Source organism: Carassius carassius, chromosome 30 (genome assembly GCF_963082965.1).
Source record: "Carassius carassius chromosome 30, fCarCar2.1, whole genome shotgun sequence".
NCBI classification, from domain to species: Eukaryota; Metazoa; Chordata; class Actinopteri; order Cypriniformes; family Cyprinidae; genus Carassius; species Carassius carassius.
The window spans coordinates 3,761,712-3,773,235 of NC_081784.1; positions in this window are offsets into that span (position 1 = coordinate 3,761,712).

The following is an 11,524-nucleotide window of genomic DNA, read 5'->3' on the forward strand; positions in this document are numbered from 1 at the left end:
TTTAATTAAAATTTAAAAAACGTCCCAACTTTTCCGGAATTCGGGTTGTATACAGTACAGACCAAAAGTTTGGACACACCTTCTCATTCAAAGAGTTTTCTTTATTTTCATGACTATAAAAATTGTAGAGTCACACTGAAGGCATCAAGGGCTATTTGACCAAGAAGGAGAGTGATGGGGTGCTGCGCCAGAAGACCTGGCCTCCACAGTCACCGGACCTGAACCCAATCGAGATGGTTTAGGGGTGAGCTGGACCGCAGACAGAAGGCAAAAGGGCCAACAAGTGCTAAGCATCTCTCGGGGAAACTCCTTCAAGACTGTTGGAAGACCATTTCAGGTGACTACCTCTTGAAGCTCATCAAGAGAAGCCAAGAGTGAGCAAAGCAGTAATCAAAGCAAAAGGTGGCTACTTTGAAGAACCTACAATATGACATATTTTCAGTTGTTTCACACTTTTCTGTTATGTATATAATTCCATATATAATTCCACATGTGTTAATTCATAGTTTTGATGCCTTCAGTGTGAATCTACAATTTTCATAGTCATGAAAATAAAGAAAACTCTTTGAATGAGAAGGTGTGTCCAAACTTTTGGTCTGTACTGTATATATATATATATATATATATATATATATATATATACACACACACATATACATGTGCGAAGCTAGAAACATCAGTTTTATTTTTTATTAGAGATGGGGGACCAATTATTAAAATTTCTGTTTTATTCAAGTTCAGACTGAGAAAATTAGAATGTAGCCAATCCTTTAACTCACTGACACATGAGGTTAAGGATGTCATCGACTGGGTAGAATCTGGTTGACAAGCAGTAGATATCTGGATGCCATCAGCATAACAGTGGTAGTTAAAACCATGACGGCAAATTATTTGGCCAAGAGGCTGAATATAGTGGATGAAAAATAATGGTCCGAGAACTGAGCCCTGGGGAACTCCTTATTTGAGCAAGACAGTAGGAGATTTGGAATTGTGCAGTGAGATGAAGTATTGCCTATCTGTGAGATATGAGGAGAACCAGAATAATGCAGAACCTGAGATACCAATACTTTGAGTTACTTTAAGGTAAATGTGATCTCATAATTCATTGTGCCTCAAAATGCATCCAAGATGGCTAACAAAATTAGACAAATGTTGATAATGAATATCTTTGTAACTACTTTAAAGTACCGTATCCTAGTGAAACATTCTAATACCAGACTCACATATGAATGAATCTCCTGTGTCTTGTGCTCCAGAAACAGAAAATGGATAACACTCACAGCTGCTTTCATTTTCAGAAGGGAAGATTTGACAGAAGAAGCAAACAAAGTGTGAGTTGTTAAATGGCATGTTACTGTTGTCACCACACATGGATCTGAGCCGAAAACGTGTGTGTATCAGTGTAGCTTTACTTTTAGAGGGTGAGCACATGTATATCTTTTAATTGTATCTTTGGGTCCACATTTAATGTTAGTGGAAGCTGTTTTTGAACCAAACTACACTAAGAAAGAAAGAAAGAAAGAAAGAAAGAAAGAAAGAAAGAAAGAAAGAAAGAAAGAAAGAAAGAAAGGAAGCGCTGTGAGTAAAGCGTGTGTGTTATTGATGGTTAAAGCAGTCAGTGCTGTTATGCTACTTAATGCCACAAGCTGGAGCTAATGGAGCTATTAGACTAAAGCCCTTATTCCCCACAGAGAGACACAGACAGAGATGCTGAGGGAAGATCAAGGGTCTAGTCTGGTTTTTCTTTTTGCATTAATAGATCACCAAATTTGACCTACTTGATTAAAGCATCAGGTTTACAACCTACATTATTTTCCTCAAATCTATGAAAACATGATCATTTTATAGTATTCATATTATTTTAATTAGATGAATAATGCACAATATCTGCAAAAATTGCATTAGTATTCATTTTTTATAACACATTCTGATGTTTTAGTAATACTTGTCTTATGGCCACACACAGTTTAGTGTTAATGCAAATGATTACTGTGATATTGGCGACCCCTAGTGATCAGCCTTATGTACTGTTAATCTTGGCATGTAATTTCAAAGATCTATTACCGACTATTTATGACCTGAACTTTCTCTTAGTTATTATACAGCAATGTATTATTAAACAGTTTTGATATATCTTTGTTGAAATGAGCACCGTTTTGAGTATTTTCACAAGCCAATGCAGTGAAAACAGAAAAATTAATAGATTAATAGATGAGTAACATTGTTGAAAATTGTAATTTTGTTGACTCTTAATTGCTTGTGATATTCCTCATTTGTGAGTAGCTTTGGATAAAAGCATCTGATTAATGATTAAATCCAAATTAATAATGAGGCCTAACATTGTAACATTGAAAATGATTCCTCATAGTTCACCCAGCACACTTTACAGTCCAACAGACTGACTTATATGTGATTCTCACTCCACAAAGCTTGCACTGCAATGTGTGTGTGATAACGTCAGTATTTGTACATGAACATTTAATGCTGTTCTTTTCTATAGAAAGTGGATTTTGTTCTGCTAAGCTGCAAATGAACATAATAGAAGTCTCAAATGTCATTCATGCTTGAGTTCAGTTCCAAATTGAGCCTTTAGGTTTCTTCTGTCTATTGGACATTGATGATGTGATTGAACATGACTATAAATGAGATTCGAAAACCTAAACAGATGATAAACTCAGTGAACATTTGGAATATAGTGCATGACTTCTATGGACTACTTTTGGGGTTTTTAGGGACTTTTTGAAATCGAGCCATCCACTGCTCGCATGATTTTTCTCTTGTATTTCATTGAAAATTTTACTGCCTGTAGTTCCCCTGCCACGCGTGATTAGGTGCGTCTGCCGGGTTAAAGCAGGCCTCGGCCCAGGGTTTAAAACGGTAAGCTTGGTATTACAAGTCATGCAACCACTCAACTGTAGATATTTCTTGGCAGGATGAGACATTTGCTCTTTTATTGAGCCTGAGGTCCCCTATGGTCAATTTAGTTTCAGGAATGGAAAGTCACCTGTTTCAATACTGTGAGCTCTTTACCTGGAATCATCTACACTAGTTTAAAGCCCTGTGCTGTTTATTAACAACACTTTACAATATATCCTTTTTATTAGGTCTTATTTGTTCATATTAATTAATGCATTGGTTAGGACAAACTATGAGCAACAAAAAAAACCTAAAAAAAGAAAGAAATTACAATAAATAACTAAAACAATCAAATAGGTAATACATTTCCAGTTATACAAAATGGCATATTTGCTAACAAAACATATTTGTTTCAAAAGTATATTTTATACTAATATATTTGTATAAAACTTTTAAAAATGTATATATGACAACAGCTTTTAAATGTTTTCAATCTGCAGCGTCCTGGGAGTCTTTCTCTCTCTTAAATGAGCTGAGAGCAGCTGTAGGCAGGTAACCAGTGTCAATGTTTACCCAGCTGCATGAACGCAAGTAATGAGTGTTTGGACCACTCAGACACATGAACCCCTGAACTCAGGATCTCTTCCCATTTATTCTCAAATATTAAGTAATTATAATAACTATTTTGTGCTATATGTTATTTTGTTTCACATGTGTCCTCAAATTGTATACTACCACTAATCTGCCACCACTATTACTATATTTGAAAGTTTTATTTAGTAGGTTTAGTGTTCTTCTTCTTCTTTTTTCTTTTCTTCTTCTTCTTCTTCATCTTCTTCTTCTTCTTCTTCATCCAGCTTAGCATTTCTGGTTTAAATGTTCTGGTTCATGTCACTTAGACACTTATAGGCTATCTTTGTGGACTGTTATTTTAATAGTTGTTGAGGTTTTTAAATAATGAGCATACTTGTATCTAAAACTTTTTGACATTTTTATTGCTGGACAGAGTAATCCGTTTTCTAACACTTCTCTCTTCATGAAGAGAGACAGGGTGCAAACGAGACAGGGATAGCTGCAGGGCGTAGCAAAAGGTGGCATGCGGAAAGGTGAATGCAACAACCTTAAAGGGATACCACACCCCAAGATAAACATGTTGTCATTAAACATTTACCCCATGTTGTTCCAAACCCATAAAAGCTTTGATCGTGATTCATATTTAAATATTTTGGATGAAAACTGGGAGGCTTGTGACTGTCCCATAGACTGCCAAGTAAAATACCCTCTCAAAGTCCAGAAAAGTAAGAAAAGCATCATCAGAATACTCCATATGCCATCAGTGGTTCCACTGTAACGTTATGAAGTGATGAGAATACTTTTTGTACACAAAGAAAACTAAAAGAATGACTTTATTCAACAATTCATCTCCTCTGTGTCTCTCCACATCACTGTAGAGCCATTCTGGAGATTATGAGTTAAACTACAAAGCAGGCAATGGCATTACAAAAATAAATCAAGTAAAAAGAAGTTACTGTCTTTCATCAAAATTACCGTATTGACCTGAATATAAGACGACCCTGATTATAAGACAACCCCCCTTTTTCCAGATGTACCAAATCTTGTGTTTTACTTTAAAAAAATACATATATTTTTTCTTCAATTATTTTCATATTGCATATTTTTCCTATTTTAATTTTTGTTTTGAAAGTTTGGTAAATACTGTTAAAATGTACCAACAATCACATTTAAAAATTTACAATTTTAGATATACAATAAAAATAACAGGTAGCCCATCTGAATTATAGGCCTATAACATTCGTCTATCCCTCTCATAGTAGCCTACCAAAAAAATCTTCAAATCTGGGTACTGTCTTAGGTTTTTAAATCACTTACAGAGGAAGATTGTTCCAATCAGGCTAATGACATCACGATTCATGCTGCTGTAAGCTTTGCTTTTTCTTTTGTTTACACTTGCAATCACCAGCACTTAACCAACTAATACTAGCACTCACCTTTTCTTTTCTTTTCTATCATATTCTTGAAAAAAAAAAAGAAACCTGTTCTGTACTACACTATCTGAGACTTGTCATGGCACTTGTATACTGTTGTTGTTCTCTTGTTGATTTTGATTGCTTCCACTGTCCTCATTTGTAAGTCACTTTGGATAAAAGCGTCTGCTAAATGATTAAATGTAAATGTATATTCGGGTCAGTACGATAGATTTACCCTCTAAAATCTGCTGTGTCTGCCCTAGTAGGGAACTTCTTCATAACATATGGAATAAGGACTAAACTAAGAATGAGTGAAGTAAATCAGGTGATTTGTAACTTGTAACATGGAAGTGTATCAACTAACCCATGTTACCCCCTGGTCTCCACATACTGCTGACCAGTGAAAACACAATTAAAATGACAAGCTGCACCTCAGAATGCATGTTAGATGGAAACATTGTGCATTGTGATCAAGTTTGTAGCTTATTTTAAATAGTTTGAGCACTGCAGTTCTGTTGGTGACAGTTCAATAGGAAATCAGTTGAAACCATCCAGTCATCTCATACCATTTAAGTGAATCTTCAGTTGATTCCACACACATATTAAATGTAAGTCCTTGAAAGCACGTGGTTTTCTAGCATATTTACTGTAACTTCTCATGTCAGTGCTATGACCTGTTGACAACAACAGTGGTTATACACATACAGTACAGACCAAAGGTTTGGAAACATTACTATTTTTAATGTTTTTGAAAGAAGTTTCTTCTGCTCATCAAGCCTGCATTTATTTGATCAAAAATACAGAAAAAATGTAATATTGTGATATATTATTACAATTTAAAATAATTGTTTTTAAATTTATTATACTTTAAATTATCATTTATTTCTGTGATGCAAAGCTGAAATTTTAGGATCATTATCACATGATCCTTTAGAAATCATTCTAATATGATGATTCATTATCAAAGTTGGAAACAGTTCTGCTGCTTAATATTTTTTCAGAACATGTGATACTTTTTTTTAGGATACTTTGATGAATAAAAAGTAAAAAAAAAAAAAAAAGAAAGAAAATGAAGAAGCTATGTTTTTAAAATATAAATATTTTGTAATAACAATATACACTACTGGTCAGTAATTTGGGGTCAGTAATTTTTTTTTCTTTCTTTTTTTTTAAATAAAATCAATACTTTTATTCAGCAAGGATGTGTTAAATTGATAAAAAGTGATAGTAAAGAAAATATATTATTAGAATATATATTATTAGAAAAAAAAAATTATTTTGAATAAATGCAGTTCTTTTTAACCTTTTATTCATCAAATATATTAGACAGCAGAACTGTTTCCAACACTTATAATAAATCAGAATATTAGAATGATTTCTAAATGATCATGTGATAGACTGGATGTTACATGTGACACTGAAGGCTGGAGTAATGATGCTGAAAATTCAGCTTTGCATCACAGGAATAAATTATTTTTTTTTAAGTATATTCAAATAGAAAACTATTATTTTAAGTTGTAATAATATTTCACAATATTACTGTTTTTTCTGTATTTTTGATCAAATAAATGCAGGCTTGATGAGCAGAAGAAACTTCTTTCAAAAACATTAAAAATAGTAATGTTTCCAAACTTTTGGTCTGTATACTGTATATCTAATTGTTTGATCAAAATTATTGCTATAGGGACAATTTAATTGACACTGGATATTAGTAGGCACATGATTTTACAGTATATGGTCTTGTCCATTTGCCCCTCAATGTGGTGAAATCGTCCTGTACCCTTAGCAGAAAAACAGCCCCAAAGCTGGATGTTTCCTCCTCCGTGCTTGACTGTAAGGATGGTGTTCTTGGCGGCATAGTCAAGCATTTATCTTCCTCCAAACACAGCGAGTCGAGTTTATGCCAAAGAGCTCAATTTTGGTCTCATCTGACCACAGCACTTTCTTGTTCTTTTGTTTCCATTGTGTTCTTCTCACAAGCTACAATTAAAGTTAAAGTGTCTGAACCAGGGTTAAGCTAAAACTATTAAAAATTTTCTAAATGTTGCATTTATCTGATATGGCATCTTCATTTCACTGTCACTATTACCTGCTTTATTCAGCGTAGGGATAATTTTGTGTTCCACCCTCAGCAGAAAACACGCCTGGCCCTTTAAATCCCGCTCACTTGACAGACAGCCGCACCGACCAATCATAGCGCGTTATTCTGTAGGCGTATCCACTGCGCATTTGCAGACGTCATGTGGATCCACTGCGACCTACCTTTAGCTTAGCCTTTCAAACTCTTCCTTTATTTAACGTAGATGTGTTTGGGATCTCGCCTGTTCCGGTTGTAATTAAGAAGCTGGAGGTTAGTTACGCCGGATAGACAGTTGTTTAGGCTGACTGTTCATTCGACAGGTTTGTAGAGCTTTGTGTTCAGTGATAACGAGTGGATTTCATGCGTTAGCTCGAGCTGATCTAACGTTACAGGAGAAACAGCAGTCATGGGCTCCAGAGCTTCATCCTTACTCAGAGAAGAGGACATCGAAGAAATCAAGAAAGAAACTGGATGTAAGTGGCTTTTTGATGATGATGATGATACATGCGTTAATGTAACACAAAGCTGTCTTATTGGGTAACGTTAGTTGTCATGAAGTGTTTTATGTCCTGTTTTGTGACATATGACTACACTCCATCTAAACTCTTTTAAACCGCATTTGTTCGTTCTTGTGTATGGATTGTGCTTGCAGTTTGTATGCTCGATTATTACTTGAGAAAAGGGAAAACAGTAGTTACAGTATCTAAGATTCCCTCCCTTATAGATTGATGTAATTTAATTGAATCTATATATCTATCTATCTTTATGTATATATATATATATATGATATCTGATTAGATTATTTTTTTTGTCATTACTCAGACATTTACAAATAAGTCCCTTGTGACATTTTATGTGTTTAAACAGTTGTTCATTGCTGTTTTGTAATATTGGGGCTATAATAATGGAAGATGCATTAACGTATTTCTTATTTATCTAAAAAATGCTTCGGCTTTCTGTACTGATGAACCACATGGAGAGAAACGTCCACCTCCACAACATCTAGAAATAGACTGGGGATATGGTTTATACATTATCGGGGCTGTATGGGTTGTTTTATTTTGCAGACCACATAAACCAAGCTCAAAAGGTCCTTAAGCTGTCTTTTAGATTATTTTGAACAGCTGTTAATATTGAATCATTTCAAATACCAAGACTCGTACGCATGTGTTTACATGTCCTTTTTTTTTGTTCTTGGCAGCCCAGATTTACTACATTCCTTTAAAGCCACATTAAGTGCTCTGTTTCTTGTAAATGTTTTGTTTATTTATTTATTTTTTTCTTTCCCCACTCTCGTCCGCTGGCGTGAAAACATATGGGGTAGAAGCCAGGATTTCACACTGTTTCTCTTTTTGTGGTTGGGTTTTAACTCTTGGCAGAACGTCACTGGGTGATTTCCTTCATCATGTGGGATGGTTCTGCATTCGTTCACTTCATTTACTTTAAGCCCTGTTGATCATAGTCTGATGTTTTGTGGAAGATATTCCACTGATGTAGTCAGTAACTGGCTGTATAGCGGTAAAATGGGCAAACAATGGGTTTTTTATACCACTTTCCAAGAATACATTCTCTCGCCAAAGCAGCCCCCCCTCCCCCCAGATGTTCCAGTTGTTGTTGTTGTTTTTAGTTTCTTGGCTAAATTGCGTTGAAGTGAAGGAAAAGCAAAAATCCACCATCGTACAGCTCACCATCCAAATAACCGCAGTCCTCCAGTAAAGCATGGAGGGGATATTATCCTGTTATGGGGGTGTTTCTCTTCAGCAGGGACTGGAGCACTTGTTAGGAATCAGGATAGAAGAAAAAATGGATGGGGTAAAATCTAAATCTTGAGGAAAATCTGCTACCCTCTGCCAGAAGGTTGTTAATGGGAAGAAGGTTTACCCTCCGACATGACAATGACCCAAAACACAGCAAAACTGAGCACACAGTGGTTGAAGGAGATTGTGTGTATAAATAGTTTTGTAAATCCTGTCTACACTGATCTCAAGTTGATAATAACTCTTCCTGTGATATACGATGCTCGCTATCTCTTGTCTTGTGTGTTAGGTCATGCTGATAAGCTTTCAGCCAGTACTGTCAGTCTTATGATCACATCTGTGACTTAAATGTTTCGTGTTCTTAACCAGACCTTGCTGTGTTTGTGTGTTCCAGTCTCCCACAGTCAGATCACTCGCCTCTACAGCCGCTTTCACAGTCTCGATAAAGGAGAGAACGGAGCGCTCAGGTACCACATGCACTGTGTGTTAGATGAGTTGTTGGGTAATACTGAACTTTAACAGTGAGATGTTGAAATACCGTTGGCCCATGAGGAAGCAAAATATTACTCAAGCAGCTGGGTTATGTCTGCACGCTTGCTTTTAATGAACATCCTTTGAGTTTGATTGTAATTCGGTACTCTGGTAAAACATTCACAGTTCACGCCAGCCTCAGGCTCTGCAAGTTAATATGTTAAGGAATGACTTGATCAGTGTTTGAGTTTTGACTACCAGGAAATACTTTTTTCTTATTACACTGCTAAAAATATGACTTTTATTGTAAATATTCCTTGTAAAAGAGGAAACTCAAGGACAGTTATGAAGCATGTATTTCCTTGTGCCAAATTGTTTGCGTAATGTCCTCAGTGTGTGTCCTCATAACCAGAATGACCTCTGTACACACTATGAGTGTGATCGATCGAAGCTTGTTACAAGGAAGATGAGAAAGCAGAGGCACAGTAGTGATGATTAAAACTCATTGGTAAATGCAGCACCAGTAGTGCATTTATAGCACATTTATCACTCGTGTTGTCCACAATTATTGCAATATGTTTTATTTTTGTGCATTTTAAAAAATAAATAAAATAAAAATTATATTTTCGGGTGGGCCAAAATAATTGGTTCTTTATTATTTAAAGAAAACTTAACTTCGATGACACAGCAAAAACTATAGGGATGTGACGATTTACTCAACTCACAATGTGATACAATTCATGATACTGTTTTCACCATACAATTTTCTCACAATTTTTTTAACAAAATAAGATGACAAATTATAAATGTAAACTTGTCTTTTTATTATTTATAGACAAAATGCTGCACGTTTCTTTATCAAATAATAAAACTAACATGAAATTTTAAAACGAATACCAAGTCAAATAAATAAATAAATAAATATCATTTTAATATAAACAAAGGCTTTGTCTGTGCTCTCTCCATTTAAAATCAGAGCCAACCACTCCTTCTTTAATTACAATCCAAACAAAGATGCTCAATACATGTCGCTTAGATTGTAATTAGATTGTATAATTTCCAAATTTTGAAGCAAAATAAGAATGATCTGACTTTACCTTTGTGAAACTTTACTACCTTAAACATATCTGCATGAAACAAAAACAGCAGACGGGCTGAATGAGACACGAATATCACTCTCTTACAGCAGGTGGCGCTTATGGAACAGCAGGAGATGATTGTCAAGATGATAATTTTGTGTATTTATTTGTCCATTCAAACACAAGGAGACGTGAAAGAGGAATCTATTCTTTTTTTGCACCAACACAGAACCAAATTGTACAAAATTGAATTCTTTGAATAAGCGCTTGAATGTTTAAATTAGCTAGACTTAGAAACACGTGCAAATGATCAACTACGATCCATTTCACACCTACAAGTGAGTGAACAATGTGAATCAAGGACAATAGCCCCAGGATGTCGGGCTAGCGATTGTCGAGCCTTGTATGTAAAAAAAAAAATGCAAACCACAAGTAGTGTTTGTCTGAGCTGTAAATTAGTGAATCTAGAGACATTTTCAAACCTTTACCTTCCTTTCAAAATTTTGGGGTCGTTTTTTTTTTTTTTTTTTTTATTGGATTTTTGTATTTATTAATACTATTATTTAGCAAGGATCATTACATTTATTTAAATTGCCAGTAATTTTACAAAAGATTTATATTTCAAATAAATGCTGTTCTTTTGTTTTGTTTTATTCAGCAAAGAATCCTGAAAAAAATGCATCAGTTTCAAAAAAATATGAAGCAGCACAGTTGTTTTCCACATTGATGATAATAAGAAATGTTTCTTGAGCAGCAAATCAGCACATTAGAATGATTTCTGAAGGATCATGTGACTCTGAAGACTGGAGTAATGATACTGAAAATTCAGCTTTTCCTCACTGAAATAAGTTACATTTTACAACAAATTCAAATAGAATTTAGTTATTCTAAATTGTAAAAATATTTCAGATTATTCCAGATTATTTTACTGTATTTTGCTCAAACAAATGCACCCTTGTTGAGCCTAAGAGACTTCTTTCAAAAAAAAAAACCCCAAACTTTTGTATAGTAGTGTATAATTAACTTTGTTCTTGGAAACTGACACTTTTGTAAAGCATTTTTGTGGCATGTCTTATGAAACCGAACTCATTCAGTTTACCAAATATGATGAGGTCACAGTTTGTGTTCTTGTTATAATTGTTAGTTTTAAATGGCAACATCCTCAGATGAGGGTTAGTTCAACAAACACCCTCAGCGAAACGGTTCATATAAAAACTTCAACAGTGTTGTCGACCTGCTGTACGTGTTGTGACCCTAAACATCCGTCAGACTGAGACAGAGACTCAAGCTCTT